Source organism: Hylobates moloch, unplaced genomic scaffold (genome assembly GCF_009828535.3).
Source record: "Hylobates moloch isolate HMO894 unplaced genomic scaffold, HMol_V3 SCAFFOLD_6, whole genome shotgun sequence".
In the NCBI taxonomy this organism is placed as follows: Eukaryota; Metazoa; Chordata; class Mammalia; order Primates; family Hylobatidae; genus Hylobates; species Hylobates moloch.
In genome coordinates this window covers 116267082-116289364 of record NW_026652281.1, presented here as the reverse complement: position 1 = coordinate 116289364, position 22283 = coordinate 116267082, and the positions used below count along the sequence as shown (strand labels likewise).

At 46.0% G+C, this 22283-nt stretch overlaps 1 protein-coding gene and 1 non-coding gene across 2 annotated transcripts in view; one reads left to right on the top strand and one right to left on the bottom strand.

Moving 5' to 3' along the window:
• The window catches only part of SIL1 (SIL1 nucleotide exchange factor), a 334141-nt gene that overhangs the window by 67743 nt on the left and 244115 nt on the right, over nt 1–22283 (top strand). The window lies entirely within an intron of this gene.
• On the bottom strand, nt 530–638 carry LOC116472022 (U6 spliceosomal RNA). Its single transcript, XR_004248945.1, has one exon. It is a non-coding gene; the product is annotated as a U6 spliceosomal RNA (small nuclear RNA).

Sequence of the window (22283 nt, the reverse complement as noted above, 5' to 3'; positions counted from 1 at the left end):
CAGCATCCTCCTCCTTGGTGGCCACACAAAGTCAGGATTTGCCGCTACCCTTCCTGGCATTCCCAGATTAGAGCAACATCTCAGGGACACCCCTGACTTGCCCTGGATCTGTTGCTGAGCCTCCTTTTAACATGAACTGTGGCTTCTACTACCTTCTCTCCTTTAAGCCTGAGTCCCAGTATACAAAGAGGATTAGCTGATTTTCTTACCTTTGAGTCCAGGTGGAGGCATGAATCACAGAAGTGTGGGGAACAGAACAAGGGACGCTCCAGACAGTATGTTTCTAAACTGCTCTTGGACAAATAGTCATTTTCCCTCCATTCTCACTACTACCTCCAGTTCCTTTGCCTCTGGTCGTTTTGTCCCTCCTACTCTAATTTCCACAAGTAGATCAGACAAGGTTCATTTTCTCTGTTTCTGCCTCTTACCTCCAGGCTACTAGAGAAAACCACAAAACTATGTTCACTAGCTCCAATGTCTTATTTTCAGTTGTGATCAGGCCTTCAATGCTACTTGGTAATCCTTTCTTAAAAATATAGAATGCTTCACAAATTTGCTGTCATCCTTGCTCAGGGACCATGCTAATCTTCTCTGTACCTTTCTAATTTTGTTTGTTTGTTTGTTTGTTTTTTGAGACAGAGTCCCGCTCTGTCGCCAGACCAGAGTGCAGTGGTGAGATCTCGGCTCACTGCAACCTTTGCCTCCCAGGCTCAAGCGATTCTCCTGCCTCAGCCTCCTGAGTAGCTGGGACTACAGGCGCCTGCCACCACACCCAGCTAATTTTTGTATTTTTAGTAGAGACGGAGTTTCACCATGTTAGCCAGGATGGTCTGGATCTCTTGACCTCGTGATCTGCCTGCCTTGGCCTCCCAAAGCGTTGGGATTACAGGTGTGAGCCACTGTGCCTGACCTTTTTTTTTTTTTTAAGAGACAGAGTCTTGCTCTGTTGCTCAAACTGGAGTGAAGTGGCACAACCATAGTTCACTGCAGCCTTGAACTCTTGGGCTCAACCAATCCTCTCACCTCAGCCTCCTGAGTAGCTAGGACTACAGTTCTGTGCCACCACATCTGTCTATTTAAAATTTTTTTTGTAGAGACAGGGCTGGTCTCAGGCTCATGGCCTCAAATGATCCTTCTGCCTCAGACTCCCTAACTGCTGGGATTACAGGCACGAGCCATCACATCTGGCTGATAATCCTTATAATAGATTGTCCCCTGTCTACAATTTATTTTGTCCTCCTGTTACGATCATTTGAGGTTGTGTCCAGTTTTAGCTGTTGTAAATAAAGTTGCTATGGGCTGGACAGGGTGGCTCACACCTGTAATCCCTGCACTTTGAGAGGCTGAAGCGGGAGGATTGCTTGAAGCCAGGTGTTTGAGACCAGCGTGTGCATCAAAGCAAGACTCCTATCTATATTTTTAAAAAGTTGCTATGGACATTCTCGTGTATGTCTTTTTGTGGACATATGTTTTTATTTTTCTTGGGTAAAATATCTAAGAGTAGATTTGCCAGTCATAGGACAGGTGTATATTTAGTTTTATAAGAAAGTGAGGCTGGATGCAGTGGCTCACACCTGTAATCCCAGCCCTTTGGGAGGCCGAGGTGGGAGGATCACTTGAGGCCAGGAGTTGGAGACTCAGAGTCTCAATCAGAGTGGACAACAGAGTGAGACGCCCATCTTTACAAAAAAAAGAAAAAGTTTTTTTTCTTAAATTATCTGAGCATGGTTGTGTGTACCTGTAGTCCTAGCTACTCGGGAGGTTAAAGTGGGAGAAGTGCTTAAGCCCAGGAGTTCAAGACAGCAGTAAGCTATGATTGAATCACTACACTCCAGCCCAGGCAACAAAGCAAAATCCTGTTTAAAAAAAAAAAAAAGTAACAATAGGCTGGGCATGGTGGCTCATGCCTGTAATCCCAGCACTTTGGGGCCAAAACAGGTGGATCACCTGAGGTCAGGAGCTGAAGACCAGCCTGGCCAACATGGTGAAATCCCCTCTCTACTAAAAATACAAAAAAAAAAAAAAAAGCTGGGCATGGTGGCAGGTGCCTGTAATCCCAGCTACTTGGGAGGCTGAGGCAGGAGAATCACTTGAACCTGGGAGGCGGAGATAGCGCCATTGCACTCCAGTCTGGACAACAAGAGAGAGACTCCATCTAAAAAAAAAAAAAAAAAAAAAAAACCAAAAAACAAACAAAGTGCTGGGATTACAGGCGTGACCCACCGTGCCCAGCTCCACATGCTATATTTCTGTGTGTGTCTTTAATTCCTCTAGCGCCACTGGGTTAGGGTGTCCACAACCTAGCTGGTCTTGGCAAGTAAGGAAGAAGAGTGGGAAAATGGCTTTTGAGTCTGTAATCAAGAGTGTCTCTGGCTGGGCATGGTGGCTCACGCCTGTAATCCCAGCACTTCGGGAGGCCGAGGCGGGTGGATCACGAGGTCAGGAGATCGAGACCATCCTGGCTAACACGGTGAAACCCCGTCTCTACTAAAAAATACAAAAAATTAGCCGGGTATGGTGGCGGGCACCTGTAGTCTCAGCTACTGGGGAGGCTGAGGCAGGAGAATGGCGCGATCTCGGCTCACTGCAAGCTCCGCCTCGCACTCTAGCCTGGGTGACAGAGTGAGACTCCGTCTCAAAAAAAAAAAAAAGAGTGTCTCACATGAGACCTCATCAAAACTGTTCTTAGAAAGTCACCTTAATTGCTAGATCCAATGACTTCTCTCCAGTTTTCCTCATACTGGACCTCTCCGTGGAGTTTTATATTGCCGGCTCCCTCTTTCTTGAAACTCTTCTCTTGGTTTCTGCTATACTTAGACGGAGTCTCGCTGTCGCCCAGGCTGGAGTGCAGTGGCGTGATCTCGGCTCACTGCCGGCTCCGCCCCCCGGAGTTCACGCCATTCTCCTGTCTCAGCCTCCCAAGTAGCTGGGACTACAGGCGCCCGCCAACACGTCCGGCTAATTTTTTGTATTTTTAGTAGAGACGGAGTTTCACCGTGTTAGCTAGGATGGTCTCGATCTCCTGACCTCGTGATCCGCCCGCCTCAGCCTCCCAAAGTACTGGGATTACATGCGTGAGCCACTGCACCCGGCCAAGTTTCTGCTATACTTTCTACCCCGCTCATCATTTCCTCCCCTTGGGCTTCCCTTCACTACCCTTCTTCTCTTTATATGTTGGTATCACCCTGGGTTTTGAACCAGACTCTGTCTGGGCACCTCTGAGCATCTAAACCAGGCAATCCATTCTAACCATGTTTCTTTCTTTTTTTTTTTTTTTTTTTTTTTTTTTTTTTTAGTTGGAGTCTCACTCTGTTGCCCAGGCTGGAGTGCAGTGGCGTGATCTTGGCTCACTGCAACCTCTGCCTCCCTGTAAGGGAGGAGACCACCCTTCATATTGTCCTGTTGTAGAGACGGGGTTTCATCATGTTGGCCAGGCTGGTCTTGAACTCCTGTCCTCAAGAGATCCGCCTGTCTCAGTCTCCCAAAGTGCTGGGATTACAGGCATGAACCACTGCAACCGCCTCAAAGCTGAATTTTCAGTTGAAACAATGTATGTTATGACCCCCCCATGACTGTACAAATTTTCACTGAAAACTTCCGAAGCCATCCAGTATGTGGTGTGACTTGATTTTAGACGGACATCAGTGAAGGGGCCACAGGATTTATGAGGCTGACAGTGTGGACAGTCCCACATCTGAGTCACATCTAGATTATTGCAGCCTTTTACTGGTCTATCTGCCTCTGGCCTTCCACCCCTTCCAACGTTCCCTCCACATGGCTGCACAATGATCTAAGATGTAAACCCAGGCTATTTCCCTATTTAAATTGTTTAACGGCTCCTTAATTGGTGTTTCTCAAACTTGGAGTTCATGGATCCCTTGGGGACACATTCTCAGGTGTCTTGAGTAAACTTTAAGAAGTTTACTGGCTGGACACAATGGCTCACGCCTGTAATCCCAACACTTTGGGAGGCCAAGGTGGGAGGATCACTTGAGCCCAGGAGTTTGACACCAGCCTGGGCAACATAGTGAGGCCCTGTTTCTATTTTAAAAAGAAAAGAAAAGAAAGAAATACGGAGCTTACTATTTGTTTTAATTTCAGGATTAATCTTTTGTTTTGTTTTGTTTTTGAGACAGGGTCTCGCTCTGTTGCCTAGGCAGGAATGTAGCGGCAGGATCATGGCTCACTGCAGCCTTGACCTCCCCTGCTCAAGTGATCCTCCTGCCTCAGTCTCCAGAGTAGCTGGGACTACAGGCACAGCCACACCTGGCTAATTTTTGTATTTTTTGTAGAGACGTGGTTTTGCCATGTTGCCTAGGCTGGTCTCAAACTTCTGAGCCCAAGTAATCTTCCCACCTCGGCCTCCCAAAGTGCTGGGATTACAGGCTGAGTCACCATGCCTGGCCAGGATTAATCTTAACAAAATAATAATAACGACATAAGCATAGTCTGTAACATCCGGATGACCTTATAACCAAGCACTTTCAGGAGATTTTAGTGCCTTTTTTTTTGCACTTGTATTATGTATTGATTGGGTTGATGCCAAGTGATTTTCTGAAATGACAGCATTTAACTTTTAATGCTGTAACTATTTTCATCTCATTGTTTACAGATATATCTGCAGCACCTAGAACAACAGTGCACATCATAAGTGTTCAATAAAGACATGTTGAATAAATGAGTGAATGAAGATTTTCCAAGCTAGGTTCTGACATCCTTGGGGCTCTTCCACAGTTTGAAATCGCCTCAGTATGGCACGTGAGGCTCTTCACAATTAAGCTGGGAATACTCAACCAGTAATTTTCCCAGACAGTCTGGGCAGGATGTGGGGGCGTAGTCCTCTTTAGAAAATAAAAAAAGTGAAAGTATAAAGCATTTATGTACATTTTGACAGGGCAGACGTGATATGCAAATGGATTGCAAATATAATGCAAATAACATGCAACTCCTCATGCAAATGAACATCCTGTCTTTGGAATCGACTGCTGGGTATTCACTGATTTGTCTGCAGTACTGGCAGTAAATCTTTCAAGGGTTTGGGATGCAAGTTGCTTTGATGGCGATGTGTGTGTTCTAGGGAGGAGGCGTGGTGGGATGGGGTCTCTCAAGGAGGGGTCAGTGTGGTGCTAAAGCTTGCAGCTTAGTATGAAGCTTAATATAGTACCTAGTTTAATATGAGGTTATTCTCCTGTGATACTCTAAGGACTGACATTTAGGAATTGGTGGCGGGTGGTGGCAATGACATGCAACTTCTTATATTCTTCAACTCTTTGGCTGCCTCACATCTTCTGTCCCACCCATCTCACTCACACCACGGGGGTTCTGGTCCACAGGAGTAGAGGGTAGAGAGTCAGAGATCCCTAGCCCCAGGGCCTCATCATGAGGACTACAGAAGAGCTCTCGTAAATCATATCTGGAGGAGGTTATGAGCATGGTGTGGAGTTCTGCACTTCCTAATCTCATGACAAGCAGAATTTAGCTGAATTTCTAGGCCTGTTAGAAAAAGATGAGTGGTGACAAAAAGCATGGAGACTTTCTGAGAAATATAGCTGCTTAATCTCAATGCCAATAATGTGATATCTGACAAAATTGGGAAGCTTACTTGGAAATCTAAAGGGAAAAAATGTCAACTATGATTTTTTTCATGATAAAAACCTGTTCTTCCCTGTCCTTGGTGTGAAAAGAAATTTTTGGTTACACAGACTCTTCCCCAATGATTATAAAAATATTGGGCAAATGATGCAAAAGAGGCTTTAGCGGGTATATTTTAGCTCAACTCAAGATCTGTTTTTCTCTGACATTTTGCATCAGACCTGGGTTCAAACACTCAATTTTCAGCTATATAAACTTGGGCAACTTATTCAACTTTTCTGAGCTCAGTTTCTGCATCTGTAGGGGAGTAATAGAATAATAGAATCCTTATGAGGCTGTTGTAAAGGTCACATGAGATAATGCACGTACTTAACACAGTGCCGAGCTCATAGTGAGCATTCAACTAATATAGTGATTTGCAATGACCATCTGTAGATTTGCTGCCTAGATTCCATTCATCCTCCATCTGATAACTGTACCCCATTTCTTCATCATTTTCTTTTCATTCCATGTGGTCCTAATGAAACCGACTCCATCTTCAGCATCAGGAGTAGAACATGTGGCGTAAGCTGGGCGCAGTGGCTCACGCCTGTAATTCTAGCACTTCGGGAAGCTGGGCCAGGTGGATCACTTGAGGCCAGAAGTTTGAGACTAGCCTGGCCAACATGGCAAAACCCTGTCTCTACTAAATATACAAAAATTAGCTGGGTGTAGTGGCACATGCCTGTAATCCTAGCTACTCAGGTGGCTGAGGCACGAGAATCACTTGAACCTGGGAGGAAGAGGTTGCAGTGAGCTAAGATTGTGCCACTGCACTCCAGCCTGAGCAACAAAGTGAGACCCTGTCTTTAAAAAACAAACAAACAAACAAAAAAGAACCTGTGACTTAGGTTTAAATCATTCATACCATTCTATTCTCAGGCCACAGTGATTGGTTCAAGAATGAGTACCTACATAGAGTTACCGTACAATCCAGCAATTCCACTTCTAGGTAACCTTGTATGATCAACCCTCAGTGTATGCAGAGGATTGGTTCCAGACGCCTGAGTACACCAAAATCCGCGCAAACTCAAGTCCTGCTGTTGGCTCTGCAGAACCTGAGTATACAAAAAGTCAGCCCTCCATATACTCAGGTTTCACATCCTGTGAATACTGTATTTTTAATTTGCATTTGGTTAAAAAAATCTGCATATAAGTGGATCCTTGCAATTCAAACTTGTGTTGTTCAAGGGTCAAGTGTATATGAATGCTCATAGCAACATTATTCATAATAGTCAAAAAGTGGAAGCAACTCAACTATCTTACCACTTGGCAGCAGAATGCTGCTATGAACATTCATGTACAACTTTTTTATATTCATACAATGGGCTATTATTCAGCAATAAAAAGGAATAAAGTACTGATTCATGTAACAACATGGATGAACCTTATAAACATTATGCTAAGCGAAAAAGGACAGACACAAAAGGCCATATATTATTTGATTCCATTTATATGAAATATCTAGAATAGGCAAACCTATGGAGACAGAAAGAAGATTAGGGTTGCCAGGCACTGGAGGGAGGGGGAATGGGTATTGGCTATTACCGAGTATAGGGTTTCTTTTTTTTTTTGAGGCAGGGTTTGGCTCTGTTGCCCAGGGTAGAGTGCAGTGGCTAACTGCCATTTCTGCCTCCCAGGCTCAAGCACTCCTCCCACCTCAGCTTCTGGAGTAGCTGGGACCATACGCACTCACCACCATGCCCAGCTAATTTTTGTATTTTTTATAGAGAATGGGTTTCTTATGTTGTTCAGGCTGGTCTCAAACTCCTGGGCTCAAGTCATCTGCCTGCTTGGCCTCCCAAAATGCTGGGATTACAGGTGTAAGCCACTGTACTTGGCCTAGAGCTTCTCTTTAGGGTGATAGAAATGTTTTGGAATTAGATAGTGGTGATAATCATACAACATTGTGAATATATTAAAAACTACTGAATTGCATAATTTAAAAAGATGAATTTTATGGAATGTGAATTATATCTCAATTTTAAAAACTAAACCAGATAAAATAAAACAGTGGACACATGTCTCAAGTAGACCAATGAGAGCCAGTAAGACCCACTCTAATTCTTTGGAGTCATGAGGGAAGCAAACTAGTTCCTTTCTTTCAGGACTCTAACTTGAGAGAATATAGGGTTTGGAGCTGCTGTCCTGTCTTGGTATGTTTAGATCCGGAGACTGAATTATCCAACTCAGCTGAAAGCAGAGCCAAGAATTGGAGACACCAAGAGCTGTTTACACATGGGAGCTACAGTAATTAATTGTCCCAGTTTGCCTGGGACTTTCCTGGTTTTAGAACTGAAAGTCTGTATATCATGTTAAGCTGGACCTCCGAATCCACCTCTGCTTGAAGCTCAGGATGTTACCCGTGGACTTTTCAATTACAGCCATGCACCATGTAATGATGTTTCGGTCAATAAAGATCAAATATGCGATGGTCATTCCGTAAGATTATACTACCATAGTTTCACTGTACCTTTTCTATGTGTAGATATGTTTAATTTTTTTTTTTTTTTTTTTTTTTTTTTTTTTTGTTTTTTTTTTTTTTTTTTTTTTTTTTTTTTTTGAGACGGAGTCTCGCTCTGTGGCCCAGGCTGGAGTGCAGTGGCGCAATCTCGGCTCACTGCAAGCTCCGCCTCCCAGGTTCACGCCATTCTCCTGCCTCAGCCTCTCCGAGTAGCTGGGACTACAGGCGCCCGCCACCACGCCGATGAAGCTTTGCTTGCTCACCTGCTGCTTACCTCCTGCTGTGAGGCCCGGTTTCTAACAGGCCATGGACTGGTACCAGTCCATAGTTGAGGACCCCTGGGCTATACCATCTAGATTTGTGTGAATACACTTTATGATGTTTGCACAAGGACAAAATTGCCTAAAGACACATGTCTCAGAGCATATCCTAGTCGTTAAGCAATGGATAACTGTGTGTGAGTCAATAAATTCTCTTTTTGGCCAGATGAGGTGGCTCACGCCTATAATCCCAGCACTTTGGGATGCCAAGGCAGGCAGATCACTTGAGGTCAGGAACTTGAGACCAGCTTAGCCAACATGGCAAAACCCTGTCTCTTCTCACTAAAAATACAAAATTAGCTGGGCATGGTGGCGCACGCCTGTAATGCCAGCTACTCAGGAGACTGAGGCAGGAGAATCGCTTGATTCCAGGAGGGAGAGGCTGCAGTAAGCTGAGATCCTGCCACTATGCTCCAGCCTGGGCGACAGAGCAAGATTGTTTCAAAAAAAAAAAGGCTGGGCTCATGCCTGTAATTCCAGCACTTTGGGACGCCAAGGTGGGCGGATCATGAGTTGGAGACCAGCCTGACCAACATGGTGAAACCCCATCTGTACTAAAAATACAAAAATAATTATCTGACAAAGGGCTAATATCCGGAATCTACAATGAACTCAAACAAATTTACAAGAAAAAAACAAACAACCCCATCAAAAAGTGGGCAGAGGACATGAACAGACACTTCTCAAAAGAAGACATTTATGCAGCCAAAAAACACATGAAGAAATGCTCATCATCACTGGCCATCAGAGAAATGCAAATCAAAACCACAGTGAGATACCATCTCACACCAGTTAGAATGGCCATCATTAAAAAATCAGGAAACAATAGGTGCTGGAGAGGATGTGGAGAAATAGGAACACTTTTACACTGTTGGTGGGACTGTAAACTAGTTCAACCATTGTGGAAGTCAGTGTGGCGATTCCTCAGGGATCTCGAACTAGAAATACCATTTGACCCAGCCATCCCATTACTGGGTATATACCCAAAGGACTATAAATCATGCTGCTATAAAGACACATGCACACGTATGTTTATTGCGGCACTATTCACAATAGCAAAGAGTTGGAACCAACCCAAATGTCCAACAACGATAGACTGGATTAAGAAAATGTGGCACATATACACCATGGAATACTATGCAGCCATAAAAAATGATGAGTTCGTGTCCTTTGTAGGGACATGGATGAAACTGGAAAACATCATTCTCAGTAAACTATCGCAAGGACAAAAAACGAAACACCGCATGTTCTCACTCATAGGTGGGAATTGAACAATGAGAACTCATGGACACAGGAAGGGGAACATCACACTCCGGGGACTGTTGTGGGGTGGGGGGAGGGGGGAGGGACAGCATTAGGAGATACACCTAATGCTAAATGACGAGTTAATGGGTGCAGGAAATCAACATGGCACATGAATACATATGTAACAAACCTGCACATTGTGCACATGTACCCTAAAACCCTAAAGTATAATAAAAAATAATAATAATAATAATTAGCTGGTCATGGTGGCGCATGCCTGTAATCCCAGCTACTCGGGAGGCTGAGGCAGGAGAATCGCTTGAATCCGGGAGGCGGAGGTTGCAGTGAGTTGAGATTGCGCCACTACACTCCAGCCTCGCAACAGAGCGAGACTCCGTTACTCCGTTTCAAAAAAAAAAAAAATTCTCTTTGTTTTTGCCAGCATCACAGGTTGGGTTCTCTGGAGGCAGGCACGGAGACAGTTTAGGGTTCAAGATATTTATTGTGGAACAACACCTGTGATAAGAAGGAGGCAGAAGCAGAATTGGGCAGAGGAAGAAGTCAAATGTGATGCAGGCTCTTGGTCGATTCGGTAGAGAGTTCTGGAGAAAGTATTGCCTTTCAGAAGTTTCCACATTGGGCCAAAATGGCTGAGTCACTATACTTTTCCCTCCTTTTCTTAATCTGAAAACTTCAGGTGATCCTTCAAATCTCAACCGTTAAGTGTTGCTTTCTGGGGGAAGCCTTTCCTGGAGCCCCCAATGACATTAAGTCCCATAGCACCTGGCTTATCTCCTTTATGTGTAGTAATTTGATTAATTAATTATCGTTTATTTTTTGTTTCATGCCTGTCTTAGGTGCAGAATTTTAGCTTCCTGAAGGAAGGGACTGTTCTGGCTAGCCAATGCTAGGTTACAAACTACTCTATACCTTCAGGGTTTAAAACAGGCTGATGAAATAGGACCCATTTACTAGATCCAGCCCACAGTCTGTTTTTGTTTTTTGTTTTTGAGACGGAGTCTCATTCTATTGCCCAGGCTGGAGTGCAATGGTGTGATCTCGGCTCACTGCAAGCTCTGCCTCCTGGGTCCAAGTGATTTTCCTGCCTCAGCCTCTGGAGTAGCTGGAATTACAGGTGAGCGTCACCACACCTGGCTAACTTTTTGTATTTTTAGTAGAGACGGGGTTTCACCATGTTGACCAGGCTGGTCTTGAACTCCTGATCTCAAGTGATCCAACTTCCTTGGCCTCGCAAAGTGTTGGGATTACAGCCGTGAGCCACCGTGCCCAGCCCACAGTTTTTTTTTTTTTTTTTGTATAGCTGGCAAATTATGAATTTTTAAAAAAACGTTTTTAAGGGGTTGTAAAATAAAAAACCGAATGAAACAAAAAACAAGAATAATATGTGACAGAGATGGTATGTGGCTCATGAAAGACTATAGGAAAAGTTTGCCAACCCATGGACTGAAACAACCATTTTGTTATATCTCATAATTTTGTGGGTCAGGAATTCAGAAAGGGCTTGGCTGGGAAGTTCTTCTGTCTTATGTGATACTGACTGGGACCTCTCAGTGGCATACCAGCTATAGGCTGGTATGGTTTGGAAGATCCAAGAGGGCTTCACTCGCATGTCTGGTGCTTTAGTAGGAGGCTGCAAAGCTGCTCTCAGCCGGGCCCCTCTCCCTTTCCACATTCTGTCAAGGTAGTTGGAGTTATTACAGAGTGGCTAAGGGCTCCAAGGGACTGAAGTGGAAGCTCTTAAAGACTAGGCTCATTTCCGGGCACGGTGGCTCACGCCTGTAATCCCAGCACTTTGGGACGCTGAGGTGGGCGGATCACTCGAGGTCAGGAGTTTGAGACTAGCCTGGCCAACTGGAGAAAACCCATCTCTACTAAAAATACAAAAATTAGCTGGGCATGGTGGTGCGCGCCTCTAATCCCAGCTACTTAGGAGGCTGAGGCAGAAGAATTGCTTGAATCTGAGAGGCGGAGGTTGCAGTGAGCTGAGATCACTCCATTTCACTCCAGCCTGGGCTACAGAGTGAGACTCTCCATCTTAAAAAGAAAAAAAAGACTGGGCTCATGACTGGATAGCATCACCTCTTCTGTACTCTATTGGTCAAAGCAATCACAGGCCAGCCTAGATTCAAAGGGAGACGAAAGATACCTCACCTCCTGATGACAGGAGTGGCAAAGAATTTGAGGCCATCTTTAAGTCTCTTCACTCACAATTGTATTCCCAGTGCGTAGCACAGCACCCAGCACATGAACTCAATAAACTTGTTAACTAATGGACACACTCTGGCAGGTGGAATCTGACCGATTTGTAATATGAAAGTATTAGATTTGGAGCTAAATCAAGGCTGAGGGCTTCCTGGACCCTTAGGGAGCACTTCGGTCCACACATTCCAATTGGGGCTGCTATGCACCCAGCACTATGCTGCACCTCTCAGCGCATTTGGCTTCAGTTTCCTTTTTGGTTAATGAGGGGCAATAAAACAGGTATCTCACGGGATTCCCGTGAGAATTAAATGGCATAAGGAATGTGAGCAAACTTTATTAACTGTAACTGTAATGTTCTGCTTAACATTAGGTTATTATTGTCATTGTTGCCCAGGGTGAGGTGTGGACAAGGCCGTGGCCCTTAGATCCCCTGCCCTGGAGAAGGGCCCTTCAACCTCACTCCACTCCCCAGCTCTTACCCCTGCCAGTTCCTGAGGAGCAGGTGTTAGGAGAATGAAGCAGGGTTCCTATGGCTATGCAACCCAGTCCTAGCTGAGGAAGATTTACTTCCTGACAGTGGCTCTAATGATGGTTCGATGGGCCTCATAATTCCATAATGATCCTGGAGCTAATGTCTCTCACCCTGGGCATCTCTGCAGAGGCCATGGGGAAATGGGAAGCCGCAATAGCTAAACAAATAAGAATGATTAGTTGCACGTGGCCAACCTCTTGTTGCCTGAGTCAGCCTATTTTGTGCACCGATATGTGGAGTAATAAAGACGCTTCTGAGAAAAGCCACATTCAACTTGTCATCCTCCCCCAGCTCAGAGGATGTAGTATTCCTTTCCCCAGAAAAGCCCCCAAAATTATCTTGTCCAGAAACACTCCCACACTTCTCATTTCCTGTGTGTCTCATTTTTAGCTGGAGGGAGGGTTTGTCTACCTGAGTAGACAAAGATTACCTCTTCTTTCAACCGTTTCACGAAAGCAACCATATAGCCTGGGCATGATGTATAATGTGTGTATAGGTCTGAGAGTGAGGTAATTATTTGGAATGTGAAGTAGGGATATAAAGCAGAATCCCCTGTGTGAGTTTGTAAGTACTCACACATGTATTTGTGTGTGATTTAACTTTGCTCAGTCTCTAGCACAATGTCTGTGTAGCCAACAGGCATGGAAAAGAGTAGTACTAATAATAGCTAAGATCGGCTGGGTGCGGTGGCTCACGCCAGTAATCCCAGCACTCTGGGAGGCTGAGGCAGGTGGATCACCTGAGGTCAGGAGTTCGAGACCAGCCTGACCAACATGGTGAAACCCTGTCTTTACTAAATACAAAAAATTAGTTGGGCATGGTGGCACATGCCTGTAATCCCAGCTACTTGGGAGGCTGAGGCGGAGGAATTGCTTGAACCTGGGAGGCGGAGGTTTCAGTAAGCCAAGATTGCACCATTGCACTCCTGCCTGGGCAACAAGAGTGAAACTCCGTCTCAAAAAAAAAAAAAATAGCTAAGATATATTCAGAACTTCCTGTGTGCCAGGTACTAGGCTGGATGCTTTACTTGTATCATTATCTCATTTGATCTCCATAATAATGGTTAAGATGAGTACTAATATCGTCTCCATTTTACAGATAAGAAAGCTAGTCTCTAAGGTTGGTTAGAGTTGAGCAACTTGCTTAGCTAGTGAGAGGCAGTCAGGACTTGGCCCTGTCTGATTCCAAAGTTGTCTTAACTGCTACAGAATTCCAAATTCATGTTCTCTGATGACAGTTATATTGGATTCGATTATCTAATGTTCTGAGACAGGCTGCACAGCAATCTTTATTCTCCACATGCGGTCTCCCAGAGCTCTGGCATTTGGGAACCTCTATTAGAGACAGTATCAGCAGAGGGAAGAGTTCTCCCATCATTGGCTTGCTCACCGACGACTGTGCTGGTGTGGTCAGTTACCGCACTCACCATGCCCAGGATTTTCTTACAGCAGACGCCATCCCTTCTGCAGCTCCCTGCTCAAGGAAATAGCATTGGCTCTTATATCAGGGTAGGCATAGATTGGACCAGGGATGGGGTCCACATAGGCTTCCCTACAACAGCCCTGCAGTGGCTTGGTTTATAGGACTCTTCCAGGTTGGGCAAGGGCGAGGGGGATGCTGGTGAGGATTACAATGAACTATTCTAGTTGTATTAGGCCCTTCTTGCATTGCTATAAAGAAATACCTGAGATTGGGTAACTTATAAAGAAAAGAGGTTTAATTGGCTCACGGTTCTGCAGGCTGTACAAGCATGGCACTGGCATCTGCTCAGCTTCCGGGAGGCCTCAGGCAGCTTTCACTCATGGAGGAAGGTGAGGCAGGAACAGGTATGCCACATGGCCAAAGCAGGAGCAAGGCCGGGGGAGGTGCTATACACTTAAACACCCAGATCTCATGAGAACTCACTCATTATGGTGAGGACAGCACCAAACCAAGGGAGATCTGCCCCCATGACCCAAACACTGTCACCAGACCCCATCTCTAACACTAGGGATTATATTGTAACATGATATTTGGGTGAGGACAAATATCCAAACTATGTCACCAGACAACCTGGCTCGTTCCAAATTTGGAATGTAGAGTGAATTGTTCTTGGCCCATCAGACACCTGGGTGTGATGCAGATGACAAGAGTGAGAGAACAAGCGGCCCATGAGAGGGAGCGTCATCTCCTTTACATCTGATGTCTGTCTTTACATCAACCCTTTATTATGGGTCAAAGCAAATCTGAACTGTTCTGTGTGAGAAAAGGGTGAAGAATTTGGAAGCTTGAGGGAGAATGTGACGAAGAGGGAGATGTGAACTGGCTGAATGGTTGTGGTGCAAGGGAAAGAGAAGGTAAAAAGTGATCTATGGCAGTGATATGGGGCGGGAGAGGGACTTGTGGGGCAGGGACTGTTCCTGTGGGCTTTCAAGTTGTTTGCTTGGGGGGAGTGATATTAACTTCCTCCTCCATCACCCCATGATATCTTTGGTAAATTCTGCATTTCACGCTCATACTTTTGTAGGTATTAGTTCTTGGTAGGGAAACAGAGGAGGGAGAGGGGACAGCTGACATCTAGGTTATACTCCATCTTCTCCTGCCTGATTTCTTTTCTTTTCTTTTCCTTTTTTTTTTTTTTTTTTTGAGACAGAGTTTCACTCTTGTTGTCCAGGCTGGAGTGCAATGGCACGATCTTGGCTCACTGCAAACTCTGCCTCCCAGGTTCAAGCAATTCTCCTGCCTCAGCCTCCCGAGTAGCTGGGATTACAGGCATGCGCCACCACATCTGGCTAATTTTGTATTTTTAGTAGAGATGGGGTTTCTCCATGTTGGTCAGGCTGGTCTTGAACTCACGACCTCAGGTGATCCGCCTGCCTTGGCCTCCCAAAGTGCTGGGATTACAGGCGTAAGCCACTGCGTCTGGCCTTCCTGCCTGATTTCTTTAGGATCTGTTAGGGTTTTCAAGGCTACTCTACATGTGTAAGTTGGCACATCTGATTATACATGTCTAGTTGTATAATTAATACACCTGTAGCAATGTGCATATCTTTGTGTGACAGTGTTCATGTAAGTGGATGCAGAATGTTTTATCTACATGTATAAACATGTCTGTGCTGTGTGTGAGTCTGAATGTGCAAGCTGTGTTCACAAGTGTGTATGCCAGGGCTTGTGGCACACTGTATTTTCCAGAAGTGTCTGCCAGGATACAGCCCATCCCACATGTTCTCTTTACAATAGGATATTAATACTCCTCTGAATGAGAGGTGGGTTCTCTTTCTCTCTATGTGAATGTAGGCTGACATTTGTGACTCACTCAACCAATAGAGTACAGCAGAAGTGATGCTATGTGACTTCTGAGGCTAGATCATAAAAATACTAGGTACTTTTATGCCATGTTCTCTAGGGATGCTCATTCTTGGAAACCAGCCACCAAGCTGTGAGGGGGCCAAGTAGCTATTTGGAGAGGCTGCTTGTCAGTGTCCTAGCTGACAGTACCAGCTGAGGTTCCAACCTGCAGCCAGTATCAACTGCCAGCCATGAGGGTGAGCAGCTTCCTGTAGTTGGGCCACCCCAGCTGACAGTGTATGGAACAGAGTCAACTCTTCCCTGTTAAGCCTTGTCCAAACTGCTAAGTAAATTATTGTTGTTTGAAGCTACCAAGTTAGGGATGCTTTGTTATGCGGCAGTAGATAACTGGGACAGGGCTGTGGCTGTGTCTGCCCTGTGTATGGATTCCTGTGATTCTGTGCTTTTGTGGGTGTCTGCAGGCAGTGCATTGGTGTCAGGTGTCTTTGTACATTAAGATGTGTGTGGCTGAAGGCGCTTCTGGAGACAGAGTCATGGTTCTTGGGGCTTCGCTTTGGCCTCAGTGGGAAGCTGTTTGGTGAGAACACTTTGAAATCTTTTCTGTCTTCTGGGTCCCTTCTTTTGAACCAGAAAGGCTTGTTTAGCTGAGAGCAAATGCAGCTTAAATTTACTGACCTTCTTCCGGCCCAAGTCCCTTGGAGCTGCCAAAGACTTCCAAGCAGGTGAGAGGCTGCCATCCAGAACCCTTACATCCCTTTCAGAGGGGCTGAAAATGCTTCCCCCCTGGCTTTTCTGCTTCTGAGGCCTTCAGAAATGAGCCAGAGAAAAGCACAGTTACTAGAGTCCTTGAAGCCTCTTGGGGTGGAGAGATCTAGAATTCTTGAATGCCAGGAAGAAGCTGCTCAGGTGCTGCTTGGGTCCCACAGTAGAGATCATCTGGTCTCTGCCCTGCCTTGGCCGCAGCAACCCACTCCATCTGAGTGCAGCCCAGGAAGTGGAGGAATCTGGTTCGGGAGCAGTTCTCTTGATTTCCCGTGGAATGCCCCTTAGCTTCCTGCTTCTTCCATGTTGGCCGCTTGACTTACCTTTTCTGGGAATGCTGAGTGCTCTGGCTTCACACCCCTGCCCTAGCACTGCCTCTCAGGACCTCTCAAGCGCTGTTATACAATAGAGCTTTTTTTTTTTTTTTTTTTCTGAGATGGAGTTTCGCTCTTGTTGCCCAGGTTGGAGTGCAACGGCGCGATCTCGGCTTGCCGCAACCTCTGCTTCCCAGGTTCAAGTGATTCTCCTGCCTCAGCCTCCCGAGTAGCTGGGATTACAGGCATGTGCCACCATGCCCGGCTAATTTTTGTATTTTTAGTAGAGAGGGGGTTTCTCCATGTTGGTTAGGCTGGTCTCAAACTCCCGACCTCAGGTGATCCGCCTGCCAAGGCCTCCCAAAGTGCTGGGATTACAGTTGTTAGCCACTGCGCCTGGCCACAATAGAGCTTTTTGATAGAAATGTTCCATCATCTTTGTTGTCCAGTATAGTGGACTGAGCATTTGAAATGTGGCTAGTGTAACTAAGACACTGTATTTTAACTTTTATTAATTTTAATTAAATCTAAATAACATGCGGCAATTGGCTACCATATTGGACAACACAGCTCTGAAGAGTTCAGTGGGAAGAGTTTTTGTTTATCTGCAAAATAAATCTGCCCCACCTACCTCACAGAGGTTTCTGGAACAAACAAGGTGATAAATGTGAAAGGACTTTACTCACAAAAGGGATCTGAAAAGACAGCAGTGTGAACTGCTAGAGTGCAGTGGTGCAATCTTAGCTCACTGAAACCTCCACCTCCCAGGCTCAAGCGATCCTCCCACTTCAGCCTCCCTAGTAGCTGGGATCACAGGCATGTACCACCATGCCCAGCTAATTATTTTATTTTATTTATTTTATTTTTGGTAGAGATGGGTTTTGTCATGTTGCCCAGGCTGGTCTCGAACTCCTGAGCTCAAGTGATCCGCCTGCCTTGGCCTCCCAAAGTGCTAGGATTATAGGCGTGAGCCACTGCACCTAGCCTGTTAATATTTCTGTTAAATGGTGCTTGCCAGGCTGTTTTGATCTGTTTACATTTCTGTGTCTTTCATTTGACCCCGAGCTCTTCGAGGATAAGAACCAGTAGGACTGTTTCACAGTTGTACCCCCACAGCCAATGGCTGGCATGTAGCTTGGTGCTCATGTTCAGGTGAATAAAATGTCTGCAGTCCAGAAGGGACTCCTGGCAGCAGGATCTGAGTTGTGTGGTGAAAGCTGGGTAGGCAAAGAGGAAGGGGCCAAGGGGAGGAGGCAGATCAATACAGTGGTGAGACAGAGTGAGGGCTCCTGCTCCCCACTCAACATTTGAGGCCCATCCAGAGAGAGCAGGGAGCCAACTCCTGAAGCCAGGAATACTTTCACACAACAGGGTATGAGGCTAGTGGGAGATTAATTGAGAAAGGCTGATCAGAGGAGAAATGATCTACTCAACATATTCTGCTCGTTGAGGAAGGCCAAATTGATTATAAATCTCCACCTAGCCAGGACTCTGGGGGTAGGTGCTGTGGTTTCCTTTGATTTGATTGATGGTGGCCGGGTTGAAGGTGATTCCTCAGGCTCTCTACCCTTCCAAGCCTTCCTTTGCTCTTCTGGGGAGTGGAAGAGGGATTCTAGAAACTCTCCAACAGAACTGCAAGAGAGAGATGGTTTTTAGCCTGTTGTTTACTTATTTAAAAGGTTTTTTTTTTTTTTGAGGTAGAGTCTTGCTCTGTTGCCCAGGTTGGAGTGCAGTGGCATGATCTTGGCTCACTATAACCTTCACCTCCCAGGTTCAAGCAATTCTCCCTGCCTCAGCCTCCTGAGTAGCTGGGATTACAGGTGCCCACCACCATGGCTTGCTAGTTTTTGTATTTTTTAGTAGAGACGGGGTTTTGTCACATTGACCAGGCTGGTCTTGAACTCCTGACCTCAGGTGATCCGCCTGCCTCAGTGTCCCAAAGTGCTGAGATGACAGGCGTGAGCCACCGCGCCCAGCCTAAAAGGAAATTTTAAACTTACTTTTGCTCAATTCCAGGACTTCTTATATAAGAAAACAAAGAGAGGAGACTACCAAAATTCCAGCACCCACTGTGATCACTGGACTTGGACCCAAACTTCTCACCTTTACAGTGGGCCTCCTTGCTTAAGGCCGTGTAAGTAGAGGCTGTGTGCTTAGGTTCAACCCTGCACACTGGCTTCAGCAACTCAAGAGGCTTGATTTTAGAGCAAATTCAGAGCAAGTTCCTCTGAGAAGGTAGTTCTGTCAGGGTATGTCTTTGTCTGTTGGGACTACTATAACAAACACCTTAGGCTGGGTAATTTACAAACAGAAATTTACTGCTCACTGTTCTACAGACCGGGAAATCCAAGATCAAGGTGCCAACAGATTTAGGGGCTGGTGAGGGCTTGCTCTCTATTTCAAAGATGGTGCCTTGCTGCCTTGCTTCACATGGTGGAAGGGGAGATCACTGTGTCCTTCCACGGCAGAAGGGGCAAGGCAGCTCCCGTCAACCTGACCATTTTTATTTTGTTTTATTTTTTTTTGAGATGGAGTCTTGCTCTGTTGCCAGGCTGGAGTGCAGTGGTGTGATATTGGCTCACTGCAACCTCCACCTCCCAGGTTCAAGTGATTGTCCTGCCTCAGCCTCCCGAGTAGCTGGGACTACAGGTGCACACCACCATGCCCAGCTAATTTTTGTATTTTTAGTAGAGACGGGGTTTCACCATGTTGGGTAGGATGGTCTCAATCTCTTGACCTTGTGATCCACCTGCCTCGGCCTACCAAAGTGCTGGGATTACAGGCGGGCCCAACCTGACCACCTTTTAATACTATCACATTGGATATGAGGTTCCAATGTATGAATTTAGGGGAGACACCAACATTCAGACCATGGCAGGGCTTTTCAAGGTTTGGAGACCAGGCCTGGGGTGGCAGTGGGAGACAGAATATCCCTTTCCTACCACATACCTGAGCTGGTTAGATCTGTCCCAAGGAGAAAGGCCCCGCTTTGAGCACTGGCAGCTGTGTTCAGCTGGACTGTTCCCTTGGCCCAATCATTCATTTATTCATGCTATTATAAGATTTGAGCTTATTCTATTTTTAAGGCTCTTACTCTTGTAGCACTTTATTAACATCTTTTTTATAACTCGTGCCAGTCTTATTATAACTTATATGTTCATTCTGTAATTTATCACTCATGAGATATTTGTTGAACATTTATTATCTGTACTCGTGGTACTAGGCAGTGACATAAGCTAGAATTATTCTTAGGCCCAGTTCTTCTCACTGGTCTCCTGGGTGTTCCAGGGGAAAAGTGAGCTGTTCTCTTTCCAAATCAAGCCCTAGGTGTTTTATCTAGACCTTTCTCATAAACTGGCACTATTCACTGAACTACTGCCCAGGGGCTTGTTCTCCCTTCCCATGCTAGTAACCAAGGTTTGCTCAGTGGCTATGAAGTCAGTTTCCCATCTGCTTGAAGTAAACATAATCAAGAAGGTAAATTGTCTGCTAGAAGCTTGTAGAGTACATGGAAAAGGGAAGGGATGTCCAGAAATAGGTTGTTTGCTATTGGGAAATACTTGCCATTTGGGGAGGTAACTGTCTGGATTACTGTTTTCTTTACTCATGAATGACCAGGAATCACTGTGTGGGGGTTCTGAGGGCAGGAGGGGGCAGTCATTTTATTCATCAGGTTAAGCATGTCTAGCCAAGGGGAAGGTCTAAAAGTGGAATAGTGGAAAGAGAACAGGACATTGGAGACACCTAAATCTAGCTTTAACTCCCAGCTCTACCACTTCCTGACTGTATGACTTTGTATAACTCCTTTAGCCTCTTTGAGCGTCAGCTTCCCCATTTATCAAAAGCGGATGACCATTCTGCTCGGAGGACGTTATAAGTAAATATAATATACATGCAGCACCTAGCACAGAAAGTGTGATATTCACTGGTACAGCAGAATTACAACTGCATTGACACCAGCCTGGGCAACATAGCGAGACCCTGTCTGTAAAAAAAAAAAAAAAAAAAAAAAAAAAAAATTCCCGGCAACGGTGGCACGCGCCTGTGGTCCCAGCTACTGGAGGCTGAGGGGGAGGATCCCTTGAGCCTGGGAGTTCAAGGCTGCGATAAGCCAAGATCGTGCTGTGTCCGGAATTGGTGGGTTCTTGGTCTCACTGACTTCAAGAATGAAGCCGCGGACCCTCGCGGTGAGTGTTACAGCTCTTAAGGTGGCGCATCTGGATTTGTTCGTTCCTTTTGATGTTCGGATGTGTTCGGAGTTTCTTCCTTCTGGTGGGTTCGTGGTCTCACTGGCTCAGGAGTGAAGCTGCAGACCTTCGAGGTGAGTGTTACAGCTCTTAAGGCAGCCTGTCTGGAGTTGTTCATTCCTCCCGGTGGGCTCGTGGTCTCGCTGGCTTCAGGAGTGAAGCTGCAGACCTTCGCAGGGAGTGTTACAGCTCATAAAAGCAGCATGGACCCAAAGAGTGAGCAGTAGCAAGATTTATTGCAAAGAGCAAAAGAACAAAGCTTCCACAATGTGGAAGGGGACCCCAGCGGGTTGCCACTGCTGGCTCGGGCAGCCTGCTTTTATTCTCTTATCTGGCCCCACCCACGTCCTGCTGATTGGTAGAGCCGAGTGGTCTGTTTTGACAGGGCACTGATTGGTGCATTTACCATCCCTGAGCTAGACATAAAGGTGTTCCATGTCCCCATCAGATCAGTTAGATACAGAGTATTGACACAAAGGTTCTCTAAGGCCCCACCAGAGCAGCTAGATACAGAGTGTCGATTGGTGCACTCACAAACCCTGAGCTAGACACAGGGTGCTGATTGGTGTGTTTGCAAACCTTGAGCTAGATAGAGTGCCGATTGGTGTATTTACAATCCTTGAGCTAGACACAAAGGTTCTCCGAGGCCCCACCAGAGCAGCTAGACACAGAATGTCGACTGGTGCATTCACAGACCCTGAGCTAGACACAGGGTACTGTTTGGTGTATTTATAATCCCTGAGCTAGACATAAAGGTTCTCCAAGGCCCCACCAGGGCAGCTAGATACAGAGTGTTGATTGGTGCACTCATAAACCTCAAGCTAGACACAGGGTGCTAATTGGTGTATTTACAATCCCTGAGCTAGACATAAAGGTTCTCCAAGGCCCCACCAGGGCAGCTAAATACAGAGTGCCGATTGGTGCACTCACAAACCTCGAGCTAGACACAGGGTGCTGATTGGTGTATTTACAATCCCTGAGCTGGACATAAAGGTTCTCCACATCTCCACCAGACTCAAGATCCCAGCTGGCTTCACCCAGTGTATCCTGCACCAGGGCTGCAGGTGGAGCTGCCTGCCAGTCCCGCGCCGTGCGCTCGCACTCCTCAGCCCTTGGGTGGTCAATGGGACTGGGCGCCGTGGAGCAGGGGGTGGCGCTCTTTGCGGAGGCTCGGGCTGCACAGGAGCCCATGGAGGGGGTGGGAGGCTCAGGCATGGCGGGCTGCAGGTCCCGAGCCCTGCCCCGTGGGAAGGCAGC